We start from the raw sequence: 15,454 nt of genomic DNA on the forward strand, positions 1-15,454 counted from the left end.
TTGAAATTTATGCAGAAAGTACATAACAAAATTCTATAACTTTTTATTACACATTAAATAACCTATACTTGTTAAACCATAACACCCCTAATAAGGAATTGCACGTTGAACTTAAAGGGTTATACCCATCTCAGACGTTGGTGGCATATTGCTATGATATGCCATCAATGTCTGATAGGGACCTGCTCCCATGTCCACAACAGAAGTGAAGGAGAGCGCTCTGCACATGCATGGCATGCTCTCTATTCACTGCTATGGTCCAGAAAATAGTCAAACTAGCATGCTATTTTTTAAGCTCCTATAGCAGTGAATGGAGAGGGCACAGCACATGTACAGCCGCAATAGGACTGCCGGAAATAGCCGAGCCAGTGTTCTGCTATTTTTGGAATTTCCATAGCGGTGAATGGAGGGTGGTCACACTTGCGTCATGCAGTTTCCTTCATTTTGGGGGCCCTGGAGATAGGATATTGGATATAGGAGTGGGTCCAAGAGTTGGGACCCACACCTATCTAACACTGATGGCATATCCTGCAAAATCCCACCAGTGTCTGAGATGGGAATACCCTTTTAATGTAAAAAATCGAAACAAAAAAAATGTATATTCATATATCCATGTTGTCAAAAGAAATGAGCATTCTATCTAAAATGTAACTTTTATATAGCTGAAGTCAATTTCCCAATGCTGCACCATGTCTGATAACTTTAATGTGTTTCAATTTCCTAAAAGAAAAAAAGGAAAATGAATTAGCATACCTAGGCTATGTATATAGCTGTATATGCTTACTGTAAAGACTGAACATTCAGAGGGCTTTCGTACATGGCAGATTAAAAATCATTTTCATTTACGTGAATGGGGCTTGCAGAAATCCATGTGCTTCCTGCCAAAACAACCCCAATGGAACTGATTTTCATTTTCAGAATATTTTTGCAGCTAAATCTGCTGCGTGCAGGTTAAATGGGAATTTAGGAATGTGACCCATTCTACACACCCCACAAATAAATGCTTCTTGATAGTGTATACACCTGCAGGAATACTTCTGCCAACTGTAAAGGGAATTCATCAACCCACCAGACCAAAACCCTCTGTGGGCTCATCCTCTACATGTGCATGTCCACTTTTAATTGTATCATAACATTTGTAATAAATCTAGGAGAAATAACATATTTTCTTAATAAATCCATGAGAAACAGACCCTGGACATTCATTGCAAATTGCTTACAAGTTTTTAGTTATTTTTCTTATAGATGCAGTTTTTGGAAACATTATTTTATGAAAAACTACAATTTAGACACATACAATTTAAATGTTGTAGCTGTTCCTATTGAGGCCAAGCTATCATAAAGGAAATACTTACTTGTTTTTTCCTCTCAGTATTGATTTTACTGCTTTAATATGAGGACTAACGCACTTCTTGGAGGGAGCCATTTTGGATTTTTTCAGGACAACACTAGAATAAAACACGTATTAAAATGCATAAATACAGTATCATTACCAAAAGTAAACAGTATATCATATATGCTTAAAGGGGTTACCCAACTTTTATTAATTAAAAGCCATCACTAGCTGATTGGCAGTGGTCCGACAGCCTGCATACCCCTCGATCGGCGTTTAGTTATATCTACGGCATCAGTAGAAGCAGCGCTGCAGTGATGGAGTAGACAGAGTTATCTGCTGCTAGCACTGCTGGCGTCAACACTTTTGCCAAACAGCTTATTGGGGGGGCGGGGGGGGGGGGTGTCAGACCCCCCTCCCCCCGATCAGCTAATGAAGGCCTATCCTAAGAATAAGCAATCGCTTAATAAAAGGTGCCCAGCCCTTTAAACTAACTGAAATGTATACTCAGCATTGCACAAAAAGGGGGCTCCTTCAGACTACATTGCTTTAAAGACTATGTACACCTTTTGTTTTGCAATTATATTTTACTAATTTTAGGCTAAAATATTTTTTTAATTGGTCTTTATTAAAAAATATTGCGTCGCTCTGTCATAAAGTGTTAACAGTTTTTCTAGCAGTGTGAATCCTACTTTTTAATTTCACCTTGTGCTGGTCATCTAATAACCCTTATCTCTAAATTACTAAGAGGTCATAAACACCTATTTAGGGTGCATTTAAACCAACAGATTATCTGACTTGTCCATTCAGACCAATCGCTGGTGTGTATAACAAAAGACGTGTGTAAACTGCCATCTGACCAATCAGTTGGTGTAAATTAAACTTTAAGCCAAATTCTTATCAGTAAGATAAGAACTGAGCAATAATAAGTTTTTATATGGTCTGAAAGGAGAGATAAGGAGCTATCAGATTAGCTGGCTGATGGAGCAGAGAGAAAATTCAGATTCCCCGGATCTCAGCCATGTACAAAAAAAGGGGCTCCATATCTGTAATAAAGACCAATTAAAAATATATATTTTTAGGCTACTTTCACACTGGCCTTTTGGTTTCTAATTGTGAGATCCGTTCAGGGATCTCACAAGTGGTCCAAAACGGATCAGTTTTGCCCTTAATGCATCAGTTTGGCTCTGTTCCGCCTCCAAGGCGCTTTGGAGGTGGACACCAAAACGCTGCCAAACGGATCCGTCCTGACACACAATGTAAGTCAATGGGGACAGATCCATTTTCACTGATACAATATGGCACAATAGAAAACTGATCCGACCCCCATTGACTTTCAATGGTGTTCAAGACAGATCCATTTTGGCTTTGTTAAAGATAATACAAACATTCTGAACGGATGCATGCGGTTGTATTATCTGAATGGATGCGTTTGTGCAGATCCATGACGGATCCGCACCAAACGCGAGTGTGAAAGTAGCCTAAGTTCTAAATAAATACAATGCAATAATAAAAAATCCCCCATAGCCTTTAACTTTACCCCATCGTATCAGGACATGAACTGCAGATTTCTGAATATTTAAGGTTTCATACACACAAAGCACCGGGAATTTTGTAGTCTGTATTTTTTTTTATGGAAAGCAAAGAAAAAATACAGTGCACCTATTTGAAGATTATCTAGTGTAAGTAAGAAAATCTGGATTGTGATTTTATTTTAATCATTTACAGAAGACAATAAATGATTATTTTATTACATGCCTCTGCTGTTGCAGAACCTATTTATGAAGAATAAGGGCTCTTTTACACAGGTCAGTGATCAGCCAAACAAGTGTTCGCATCCTCCCGATCGTTGGCCATAGTAAACAGGTAAGGAATCATCAGGACAAATGTGCAAGCCTCATGCACGTGAGAACGTGGCAGGTCCGTGCACACCATACAGCGTCTGCAATATACGGGCACTGGCCGCGTTCACACCATATCACGGAGGAGGACCCATTTATTTGAATGGGTCCACATTCCGGAAGATATGGTGTAATGAGGAACAGAGGTACAGAACAGAAGCTCACGGAAGTGTTTCCATAGGTTTTCTGGCCGTGCCTCTGCACTGCAAAAAAGTAAACTACTTTTTTGTGGTGTGGACCATCGGATGCAGATTTCGGACCTCATTCAAGTAAATGGGTCCGCGTCCGTGGACAGCCGGCACACGATCGGTGCCCGTGCATTGTGGACCGCAGCACTGGCACAGCCAGCACACAGTCGCATGCATGAGGCCTTAAAATTAATGCGAGTATTAAAAATGTTTGCTGGTCAGCAGCACATATCCCCTTGTAAAATGTCAGATGTTTCCTGTCCACCACAGATTGAACCTCTCACAGATTATATTACTATGGTGTCACAGACAATCAACCATCATAAGAAATAATACTCAGATTACTTACACATACTCTTCTTTGTCACATTTAGAACTTGAAGGGAATATTTCCAGCTGTATTACTTTTTCGACATTAAGTTCTTTTATATGATTAGCACATCTGCAGCGCTTGCCACGTGGTACTAGAAATAGGGAATAATATTACACAGTGAATACACACTAAATAATAAGGGTTTTAATAATAAAGGTATAAATAATAAAGAGTGAATAATAATACACAATGAATACACAGTGAATAATAAGAGTATGAATAATAAAGGTAAATAAACAGTGAATAATAGTATATAATAAATATACAGTGAATAATAAGGGTATAATGAATAAAGGAATAATAATAAATTATAATATATAATGAATGTACAGTGAATTAGGGAATTAATAATAAAGGTATAAATAATTACCAGTGAATAATAATACATACTTAAAGGGGTTCTGCACTTTGTTTTAACTGATGATCTATCCTCTGGATAGATCATCAGCATCTGATCGGTGTGGGTCCAAAACCCGGTGATACCTAGGTACAGAAACGCATTGAGCCAGAGTCACACGCACAAAATGTCTCCCAAATACTAGGGACAGATACTATGACTGACGGCAGTAGCCGTGAGTGAGGGTATCTAGGAGACTGTCATAGGCAGCATATACGCTAATCAGCCCTGTGACGTCTTGTCTGCTGGTATACAATTGGCCTTTGTGAGCCGACCATCAGACACTTTCTATGTAAGTAGAGGTACAACTGGATTGGGAACAATAAAGTGGGGGTGCATTTTCCACATCAGCACACCACTGATCCATTGTCTTGTCTTCACTGTATTGTGTTTGGTATAATACTACTAACCATATAGTGTGAACACCTCTTTAAGCCTGTTTGTGCAAATGAGTTGGGGTTGCACACCCTAATTTTTTAAGTAATTATAATCAATAAACATTTATTTTGAATTTTAGCATTCCTATCAGGTTTTGATAATCGTACTATTCTAAGGCTACTTTCACACTAGCGTTCGAGCGGATCCGTTCTAAACGGATCCGCTCATATTAATGCAGACGGTGGCTCCGTTCAAAACGGATCCGTCTGCATTATAACTTAGAAAAATTTTCTAAGTGTGAAAGTAGCCTGAGCGGATCCGTTCAGACTTTACATTGAAAGTCAATGGGGGACGGATCCGCTTGAAGATTGAGCCATATGGTGTCATCTTCAAGCGGATCCGTCCCCATTGACTTCCATTATAAGTCGGAACGGATCCGCTCGCCTCCGCACGACCAGGCGGACACCCGAACGCTGCTTGCAGCGTTCAGGTGTCCGCTCACTGAGCGGAGCGGAGGCTTAGCGCTGGCAGGCGGATGCATTCTCAGTGGATCCGCCTCCACTGAGAATGCATTAGGGCCAGACGGCTGCGTTCAGGGCCGCTTGTGAGCCCCTTCAAACGGAGCTCACGAGCGGACACCTGAACGCAGGTGTGAAAGGAGCCTAATAAGGAACGTATACCGTCATATCAAGTTTTCGTTAGTTCTGCGTTTTTTATGAATAATAAAGGTATAAATAATAATAATAAACAGTGAATAATAGTATATAATGAATATACAGTGAATAATAAGGGTATAATTAATAAAGGTATTATAATAATAAAAAACAAAAGTGAATTATAATATATAATGAATGTACAGTGAATAAGTGTATTAATAATAAAGGTATAAATAATAAACTGTGAATAATACTGCATAATGAATATACAATAAATAAAAACGGTATAAACAATATAGAGTGAATAATAAAACATAATGAATATACACTAAATAATAAGGGTATTAATAATAAAGGTATAAATAATACACAGTGAATAATAAAGGGAGGCACTTTATAGATCAATATTATGTATCTATAAAAAAAAATCGGATTATAAAGTACAATCTATGAAACTAAGTTTTAATGTCCATACCTTGTGCAAGAGTAACACTGAGCAGGAGAACAGTAATGACAACAGCAGTCTTGTAGACCATGACGGCAGGGGGAATGAAACACTTTCTACTGGAATAGCTGAGAACTTGGCTCACTGGAAATGGTACATACTTATATACACCACTGATTCTACCGTGGGAGGGTGACTTTTTTCTTTTTACAACACTCCTGTTAAACTAGTACAGATAGGAAATCAAAACTGAAAGTGTAATCTGATTCCCTAGGATTTCCCCTACCCATGTTATCTCGTAATCCATTTATGCTGTCAAGCTATAAGAAAGAAACCACTATGTGCAGCCTCCAAAAATGAGGTCACAGACATGTCTCTGCGTTTCAGTGGCTGCTCGTGTGTATTTTTCATGTATTCTAGCATTAGATGGGAGTCCTGGAATTATAAAACCAGCATTTATCAATCATTCATATTTATTAATAAACTATTGATATGCCATAAATGTTTAAATTGGTAATACTCATTTAAGGTTTATTTGTATCCCTTGGGATACAAATAAATTGAGACGTTTCAGCACATGGATGCGTTCAGGGTGCGTTCAGTTAAACTCGCACCATTTTGCAAGCAAGTTCAGTCAGTTTTGTCTGCGGTTGCGTTTAGTTGTTCAGTTTTTTCCGCGCGGGTGCAATGCGTTTTGATGCGTTTTTCACGCGCGTGATAAAAAACTGAAGGTTTACAAACAACATCTCCTAGCAACCATCAGTGAAAAACGCATTGCATCCGCACTTGCTTGCAGATGCAATGCGTTATTAACGCAGCCCCATTCACTTCTATGGAGCCAGGGCTGCGTTAAAAACGCAGAATATAGAACATGCTGCGATTTTAAAGCATTGCAGAAGTGATGCGTGAAAAAAAATGCTCATGTGCACAGCCCCATTGAAATGAATGGGTCAGGATTCAGTGCAGGTGCAATGCGTTCACCTACTGCATTGCACCCGCGCGGAAATCTCGCCCGTGTGAACTCAGCCTTAGAGAAACCAAACGCTAGCTAATATGGCCACAAAAGTCTTTTTAAGGACTGGTATAGGTGATCTATCGATAGGTGTGACATACTGAGGGGTGTGATATACTTATAATATACTTTCTAACATAGAAAGTATATTATAGTGCATTTGTATTGAGCAGCAGTTGTGTGTGGTTCTGCTGCGATACCTCAGCTATATAGAGGGAAAACGCTATTGGAATAACTAATTGCAACTGGTGTGATATAATATTGATTCAGGGGCTCTATATACCTGTTTCCACAAAATACTGATTGAAGGGTGAAATATACCTGCTTCTATAAAATACTGATTCAGGGGTTCTATATGCCTGCTTCCACAAAATACTGATTGAGGGTGCGATATACCTGCTTCCATAAAATACTGATTAAGGGGTTTGATATACCTGTTTCCATAAAATACTGATTGAGGGGTACAATATACCTGCTTCCACAAAATGCTGATTAAGGGGTGCGATATACCTGCTTCCACAAAATACTGATTAAGGGGTGCGATATACCTGCTTCCACAAAATACTGATTGAGGGTGCGATATACCTGCTTCCATAAAATACTGATTAAGGGGTTTGATATACCTGTTTCCATAAAATACTGATTGAGGGGTACAATATACCTGCTTCCACAAAATACTGATTAAGGGGTGCGATATACCTGCTTCCACCAAATATTGATTCAGGTGTTCTATATGCCTGTTTCCACAAAATACTGATTGAGGGGTGGGATATACCTGCTTCTACAAAATACTGATTGAGGAGTTCTATATACCTACTTCCACCAAATATTGATTGAGGCCTGCGATACACCGGCTTCCACAAAATACTGATTGAGGCCTGCGATATACCTGCTGCCATAAATACTGCTCTTCTCTAGGGACTTTGGCACAGGGTAATTTAGAAAATGACAGGCAAAGGAATAGGCAGGCCGTTCTGCAGGGTTGGTAGGGGTCAGGCAGATGCACCAGGCCGGAGCCTAAGTGGGAAGTTGGAGAAGGTGTGTGCGATTAAGTCAAAGGACGCACCAGAGTTGGTTGAGAGGCTCACTCTGCCTTCCACTTCTGCACCCCCCTCATCCTCTGTATCTGCACCCTCCTCACTCTCTGCTGTGTGCACCCCCAAAGACACCACCACCACCACCATAGCCCCTCCAGTCGAGTCAGAGGAATTATTTTCCCATCCATTCCCGGACCAAACCAATGCGCAGCCATTCTTGGCATCGGATGAGGAAGAGGAGGTAGCAACGGCTGCCACCTAGCGGTCTAAAGACAGTACCCAGATGAGCCCAAGGAGGGTGGTCCCCGCTGTTGCTGCCTACTCTCTAATGTCAGTGGTGGTGAAGATGACGATGATGACGTGTCGACGCATAAGTCGCGGTAAGCCCAACACTCACCAAGGGACTTCTGTTGAGCGCGAATATTTGTATTATCGTGAATATCGGCACTTCGAGAATTTGCGAATATTTAGAATATAGTGCTCTATATTCGTAATGGCGAATGATCTTTTTTTTTTTTTTACAGTATACATCAGGTGATCATCCCTCCCTTCTTCTAGCTTGTGGGCCAATGAGAAGGCTTTGTCACAGCTTAGCAACATCCCTAGCAACCAATAGAAAAGTTGACTATTCCTTACCATATAAATTAAGACACTCCCCAGCAGTCATTTTGTGGAGTTTCATGTGAGAGAGAGAGGAGCTTGAATACTGTACTGTGCTTTTTCAAATTACATTACAAATCGCATATAAATAATCCTGATAGTTAGTGTTAGATAGTAATAGGGAATTGTGTAGCTGAATAGCTGATAGGGTCCAGTGCAGGGTGTAGTGTAGGTTATAAGGATAGTTAGCTGAAATATATCATCCATATAGTTAGTGTTAGATAGTATAGGTTATAGTGTGTGGCAGGAAAATAATTGTGCAATGTGCATGTGACAGTGATTTCACTGCTGTTCATACATACATGCTACAGAAATAGTGCTGTGATGTCCCAACAATACTAAGTTCAACAATCAGTATTATATTATCAGACCTGATTAAAGGTGAAGTTGTATGTATTCGAATACTCTGAAAAACTCTATTTGCATATAAAGCTATTGTTATGACATGCATGGAATTACTTATCGTGATCAGGAGTTCTTCCCCACTATCTCGAAAGCTGCTGCCAACCATTTTCATAACTTATGTAGCTAATAGTGCGTGCGTGCGTGCAATCGAAAAGAATATAACGAAATCACAAAATATTTGGCGAATATTCGCCTAAATATTTGTGATATATCGGGAATTTGAATATTGCCCCTGCCGCTCATCACTGCTACGAGGGACGACCACCTTAAGAAGGCACCTGGCCTCCCATTACCGAGCCCAGTGGGAGCAACACCGTCAGAACCCACAAAGCCACACTCCTGGTGCTCCACGTCCTGCCTCTTCTCCTTCTCCTCCCATTTGTCCTCCACTCCACCTTCCACCGTGCCGTCGTCACATTCAACGGCTGACCACTAGCTTGTCGGAACTGCTAGCCTGCCAACTACTGCCATATAAACTGGTGGACTCGGAGGCCTTTAGAAAAGTTGTGGCCATTGGCACACCGCAATGGAAGATCCCTGGAAGGAAATATTTCTCCCAGAAGGGCATCCCAGAGCTATATGGCCACGTTCAGCGGCAATTCAATATATCTCTGGCACACAGTGTCGGTACCAAGATACATCAGACCACAGACACGTGGTCTAGCAAACACAGGCAGGGAAGGTACATAACTTTTACTGCCCACTGGGTGAACCTTCTGACAGCCGTCTAAGCATGTAACCCGTGGCACCCGTGTGGATTTGGTGTTACCACCACGGATTGCATGCAGGCCTGCCTCTTCTTCTCCTCCTCCTACTCCATCCTCCGTCTCCTCCTTGGCTGTCTCCTCCTTTTCCACTGCTACCGCCTCTTCCGCTGCGCCCCCAGAACCTATTCGATGTGCCAAGTGAGACGTTGCCATGCTGTGCTGCGACTGTTTAGCCTGGAAGCCAAGAGCCACACCAGTACTGCACTGCTTTCAGCTCTGCGGTCTCAGGCCAATCAGTGGCTAACCCCGCTCAATTTGACAGTTGGTAAAGTGGTGTGCGACAACGGTGCCAATCTGCTGAGCACGCTGAAACATGGCAAAATGACACACATGCTGTGCATGGCACACATCCTGAACTTAGTGGTCCAGCGATTCCTTGCCAAGTACCCCGGGATCCAGGATGTCTTGCAGCAGGCCAGGAAAATCTCCGGCCATTTTAGAAGATCTTACATGGCCATGGCTCGACTTGCTGACGTTCAGCGTCGACACCACCTGCCCGTCAGACATTTGATTTGTGACAGCCCGTGTTCTGTCCCCACATGAAGGCGAATGAAGGTGTAACTGATGATGACCTTGTGACTGTCCTACCTTCGTATCCAAGCAGTGGAGCAGACCGGACCGGCAGATGCTCAGGTTAGATGGACCCAGACGTAGACATGAGGGTGCAATCAAACGTGGGTTTATTTGATCCAGAGCAGCAACATACGGTTATACAATACAGGGATGCAGTAGCAGTGTAGATGCTGTCATGTGGATGTCTTTCCTGAGGCTAACTGCTGAGGCAACTGCTGGTCAAAAACTGATGCCTACACAAGCCAAGGTGTGAGTCTCTAGTCACAAGGAGTGCAGCACTTAAAATGGCTACAGGAAGAGACAAGAACCAAGGCTGCTAAAACCACGCCCAGCAGAGAAAAACTTTATAGATAAGGAACAAGGCGTGCAGCATACAAATTCCGGCCAGCAGATGGCAGCAGAGAAACAATACGTAGAAACAACATAGTAAAAGGAGATATAATAATACAGTGCATTAATTAAATTTGAAAGAAACAGCACAGCCCGATGCGCTGGAACTCCACCTTGTATATGCTTGATAGGCTGCTCCAGCAGCAACATGCTGACTACCTGTACTAACTCTGCAGCAGGACAGTTTCTGGGGAGCTTGGTGTCTTTTCACCGCGCCAGTGGCTGCTCATGCGCAACGCATGCAGACTTCTGTGGCCATTTGGTGAGATCACCAAACTGGTCAGTCACAGCTAGGGCACCATCAGTGACATCGTACTTTACGCCATCTTTCTGAAGCGTGCATTGCGTTGTGTCATTGATCAAGCCGTCAAGGAGCAGGAGCTGGAAGATGAGGAAGTCGCAATGCTGAATGAATGAATTCCCAGGGGGGCTACTCCATCCGAGACAAGTCAGCAGGAGTCTGAAGAGGAGTCAGAGGAGGATGGTAGATGGGGGGAGGAGGAGGAGCAAGAAGAGCAGGACTTTTCGGGGATCCCTGGTGTTGTCCGTGGCAGGGGCGAGGAGACCGAGGACGACGTTCTCCTGGGCGATGAGCAGGAGCCAGGGCGCTCCAACGCTTCCAATTTAGTGCAAATGAGGGCCTTCATGCTCCAGTGTTTGAGGAGGGACCCCCGTATAAAAAGCATAAGGAGCAAGGACCAGTACTGGGTGGCAACGTACATAGACCCTGGTACAAACACATAATGGCGGACATGTTACCAGCATCACAGCGGGCTGTCAGAATGCAGCATTTCCAGGCCTTGCTGCGAGAGATGCTGCAACTCCAGTCCTCTGGACCCACCTACCGGTCAGGATTAGAGAATTTTCAGGAGCTTTATCTTCTCATACAGGAATCACAGTAGCTGTCAGGACTGTGTTGTAGGGTTAATGCAGCAGCTGAGCTTTCTCTTCTCAGACAGGAGCTGTCAGGACTGTGCTGTAATGTCTGCACAGGAGAAGGGAATACTTCTGTCTGTGGAGATCAGTAGATGCTATTTCCTAGCCAACTAAGGCTAGGTCTACACAACGACATTTGTTGCGCGACAAAAAGTCGCGCGACATTTGTCGCACTAATGTCGCACGACAATTTTTATAATGGCAGTCTATAGTGTCGCACTGCAACATGCGACATGCTGCGACTGCGACGCGACAGTCGCAGAAAAATCCATCTCGAATGGATTTTCTGCGACTGTCGCGTCGCAGTCGCAGCATGTCGCATGTTGCAGTGCGACACCATAGACTGCCATTATAAAAATTGTCGTGCGACATTAGTGCAACAAAATGTCGCGCGACAAATGTCGTCGTGTAGACCTAGCCTAAGGCCTCTTTCACACTTGCGTTGTCCGGATCCGGCGTGTACTCCACTTGCCGGAATTACACGCCGGATCCAGAAAAACACAAGTGAACTGAAAGCATTTGAAGACGGATCCGTCTTCAAAATGCTTTCAGAGTTACTATGGCACCCAGGACGCTATTAAAGTCCTGGTTGCCATAGTAGTAGTGGGGAGCGGGGGAGCGGTATACTTACCATCCGTGCGGCTCCCGGGGCGCTCCAGAATGACATCAGAGCGCCCCGGGAGCCGTACGGATAGTAAGTATACTGCTCCCCCGCTCCCGCTACACTTTACCATGGCTGCCAGGACTTTAGCGTCCCGGCAGCCATGGTAACCATTCAGAAAAAGCTAAACGTCGGATCCGGCAATGCGCCGAAACGACGTTTAGCTTAAGGCCGGATCCGGATCAATGCCTTTCAATGGGCATTAATTCCGGATCCGGCCTTGCGGCAAGTGTTCAGGATTTTTGGCCGGAGCAAAAAGCGCAGCATGCTGCGGTATTTTCTCCGGCCAAAAAACATTCCGGTCCGGAACTGAAGACATCCTGATGCATCCTGAACGGATTTCTCTCCATTCAGAATGCATTAGGATAAAACTGATCAAGATTCTTCCGGCATAGAGCCCCGACGACGGAACTCTATGCCGGAAGAAAAGAACGCAGGTGTGAAAGAGCCCTAAAGGACTTCTCATGATGTCATGACCAGGCTCTTGTGTGGGCGGAACCAGTCTGGAGTCTGCTAGAAACAATTATTTTCCCGGTTTGCTGGTGGACACAAGCACTTTCAGTAGCAGTTTTTCTCTTGGTGGGTGCATGGCTAAGTAATGCTCTGCAGGGGGGAGTTGAATATAGGTTGAATATAGAGAGTTGTCCTGGGCTTATGAGTGGTTTGCTGTAATGCCCTGCAGGGGGTGTGGATATAGAGAGTTGTTTATCTGGGCTTATGAGTGGTTTGCTGTAATGCTCTGCAGGGGGAGCTGGATATAGAGAGTTGTCCTGGGCTTATGAGTGGTTTGCTGTAATGCCCTGCAGGGGGTGTGGATATAGAGAGTTGTTTACCTGGGCTTATGAGTGGTTTGCTGTAATGCTCTGCAGGGGGAGGTGGATATAGAGAGTTTTCCCAGGCTCATGAATGGTTTTCTGTAATGCTCTGCAGGGGGGCGGGGGGTATAGAGAGTTGTTTTCCTGGGCTTATGAGTGGTTTGCTGTAATGCTCTGCAGGGAGAAGGGGGTATAGAGAGTTGTTTTCCCAGGATTATGAGTGGTGTGGTGAACACTTTCACAGTAGCAGGTGAAATTTTCTCTGGGTGCATAGCTAAGTAATGCTCTGCAGGGTACTCTTTGGGTGCTTAGTTAGGTAAGGTTCTGCGGGGGGTGGTTTCTGGGTCTATAGTTGGGTAAGGTTCTGCAGTGGGGTATCTGGGTGCATAGTTAGGTAAGGTTCTGCAGGAGGGGTATCAGGGTGCATAGTTAGGTAAGGTTCTGTGGGAGAGAGGTATATCTGGGTGCATAGGCAAGGTTCAGTGGGAGGGTATCTGGGTCTATAGTTAGATAATGTTCTGCGGGGGGTATATCTGGATGCATTGCTAGGTATGGCTCTGCTGATTGGCTGCGGTAGTCACATGTTTAGAGCCCTTAACTTCTTATTGGTGATATTGGGAAATGTCATGTGACTGCGGAAGTGAGCATCAGTTTCTTATTTTTCTACTGTTGCAATATTATAACTAAAAAAACAGCTAAGGTAGACAACCACCTTTAAAGGGAACCTATCATCAACTTTATGCTGACCTCACTGAGGGCAGCATAAAATAGTGACAGAAATGCTGATTTCAGCGGTGTGTCACTCATGAGCTAAAAGTAAGTGATTGCCGAGAACCAGCATCATAATCATTGCAGCCCAGGCCTGGAAAAGAGTCAGATCTACCTGAGAAGAGTCATGGTTATCCATAATCTCCTGCTCTCCCCGACCCATCTGCTGATGGTTGGCAGTCATCAGCAGGTGGGCAGGGAGAACAGGAATTTATGAATAACCAGGACTCTTCTCAGGTGGCCGTGACTCTTTTCCAGGCCCAGTCTGCAATGATTGTGATGTTGGTTCTCGGCAACCACTTACTTTTAACTTTGAAATGACAGAGTGCTGAAATCAACTCACCTGTCTCTACTTAATTCTGACATTCCCTTTAACCCTTAGAGGACCCTGCGATTTTCCATTTTTGTTTTTCACTCCCCGCCTTCCCATAGTCCTAACTTTTTTTATTGTGCTTTCTAATGGCACCATTTATGGTTACATACAATGTAGTAGGAGGTGCAAAAAAAATTTCAAACGGGGTAGAATTGGAAAAAAAGAAATTCTGACAAAGGTTTTTATTTTTATACACCGTACAATATGCGGTAAAATTGACCTGTTATCTTTATTCTCCAGGTCAGTACAGTTACAAGAATACAACACTTGTATAATTTTTCTTGCTTTTAATACTGAAAAAATAATATTTAAAATCTTTGAGAAAAATAAAAATAAAAATTTTAATTAACTTACCTATATTCTGACCCCTATAACTTGGTGTGTGAAGGCTAGTTTTTTTGTGGGGCGATCTGTACTGTTCAGTGAAACCATATTGTGTGTGTGACTTTTTGATCACTTTTTATAATAAATATTATTAGGGAGTTGAAGTGACAAAAAATGTCGAATTGGCGTTTTTATTTTTTTCCTGTTACGCCATTTGCCATATGCCATTAATATTGTTATATTTAAATTGTATGGGCATTTTTCTTATGCGGCGATGCCCATAATGTTTATTTTTTATTGGTTAAGTATTTTTATTTTAAGGAAAGAGAGGTTTAACTTTTATATATATTTTTTTTATATTTGTAAAAATTTCTTTAAACTTTTTTTTACTTTTTTTTAAGTCACCCTGGGTGACAATAACTGGCAGTGATTAGATTGCCCATTGTGTTAATTGATTGCTATATAGCCATCATTGAACACTTAATTTTCAATATAACAATACAGTGCTACCACCTAGTGGCCTGTATTGGTATATTCCTCTAATATACTCCGAAGCCTGCTTGAGGCTTCAGTCTATTAACGTACTGTAACAGGTTCCCCGATCTCTGCCGGGGAACGCTGCTACCAGAGCGGAAGTGCATGGCTTCACGCTTCCGGACTGCTTTTATGCCGTGGTCACATTTGACCATGACTTTTCGCATACATGTGCCGTGGGTCTCCACTATTTGAAATAGCAGAAACCCAGCCGCTATGTTTAAAGACCGGAATTCATGTACAGCAGAGGTCCAGAAGGGGTTAAGAAAGTTTCCCTAGACTTTTATGTTGATGACTCCCTCCTGTAAGCGCTGTCTCAAGCTACTTAAAACTGATTTTACAAATTTTGTTAACCCTTTAGGTGTTCCACAAGAATTAAAGGAAAATAGAGGTAAAATTTCAAAATTTCACTTTTTTGGCAGATTTTCCATTTTAACCCATTTTTTTCTTTAATACATGGAGGGTTAACAGCCAAACAAAACTCAATATTTATTACCCTGATTCTGCGGTTTACAGAAACACCCCACA

This window comes from Bufo gargarizans, chromosome 1 (genome assembly GCF_014858855.1).
Source record: "Bufo gargarizans isolate SCDJY-AF-19 chromosome 1, ASM1485885v1, whole genome shotgun sequence".
Lineage (NCBI taxonomy): Eukaryota > Metazoa > Chordata > Amphibia > Anura > Bufonidae > Bufo > Bufo gargarizans.